General features: G+C 37.2%; 1 long non-coding RNA gene across 1 annotated transcript; it reads left to right on the top strand.

The window, feature by feature from the left end:
* Positions 1-151: 151 nt before the first annotated feature.
* LOC102213941 (uncharacterized) lies at positions 152-868 on the top strand. The gene is made up of 3 exons (XR_312599.2): positions 152-216; positions 318-368; positions 522-868. It is a non-coding gene; the product is annotated as an uncharacterized LOC102213941 (long non-coding RNA).
* The last annotated feature ends 45 nt before the right edge of the window (positions 869-913 follow it).

Here is a 913-nt window from a genome sequence, read left to right as displayed (position 1 = left end):
CACAGACCAAATACTTCCTGACCATTTTGTTTCCTTTCAATTTTAATTTTGAATCCACTTCATGAATAGTGCTTACATTGATTGTTTACAGCTTTTAATAGACACATAGATTTAAAGGAGTAATGTCTGTTGCTCTTTTCTACTTTGTGTTTTTAGAACCCTGGAAGGTTCAAAGAGACGATGCAGAAAGTAAATCCCTTTAAGTCGTACACACAGGTATGATGTCGACGATGAATTCAGTTTTAGAGTTTCCCACTGACCTAGCTGGAGTTTCTACTTAATGTGAGTATGTTTGCCACTGTTTGTTTGCAATTTAGATTCAGGATCAATGTCAGAGAGATTTGACGGTTACCTCTGTCAAGACACTGGTAAGGCCTAAGATGGAAATAAAAAGATGCACATGTCTGGTATTTCTTATGGTTAAGGACTTTTAACATAACACATTTGACAGATTTTATTATAACAGAAGTGTACTTGGCTCTGTCTGTGATTTCCTGCGTTTTTCTCTCAACAATTATCAGGAAAACCAAGCAGTTATTCACAGTGACAACTCCACCAGCTCTGAAAGCCTGGATGACAGCACAATAGAGAGACATGTAAGGCAATAACCACATCTCCTTGTCTTTAAAATGAACCCAGCCCTCCAAGCTCAAAGTTATTTCTTATTCACCTGCTACACACAGAAATGTATGACTTCATTTTGTACATCACCTTTTGTTAACCTAATTGCATTTCTTGTAATGGTTGTTTTATCTTACCATCTTCTCGCACTTGGTGATTTCCAGAACCTATTGTTCAGTGAAAAATACTAGCATGTTGTCAGTCTGCAAAAATGCAAAGCATGTGACCAGGTTGAAGCAGTGCTTACTTAAACGATCAGCATTTTCGTCATGATGTTTGTCGATGTCTTAAC

Source organism: Pundamilia nyererei, unplaced genomic scaffold, assembly GCF_000239375.1.
Source record: "Pundamilia nyererei isolate P.nyererei 1_Seehausen unplaced genomic scaffold, PunNye1.0 scaffold03003, whole genome shotgun sequence".
Taxonomy (NCBI): Eukaryota; Metazoa; Chordata; class Actinopteri; order Cichliformes; family Cichlidae; genus Pundamilia; species Pundamilia nyererei.
This window is presented reverse-complemented; position numbering and strand designations above follow the sequence as displayed.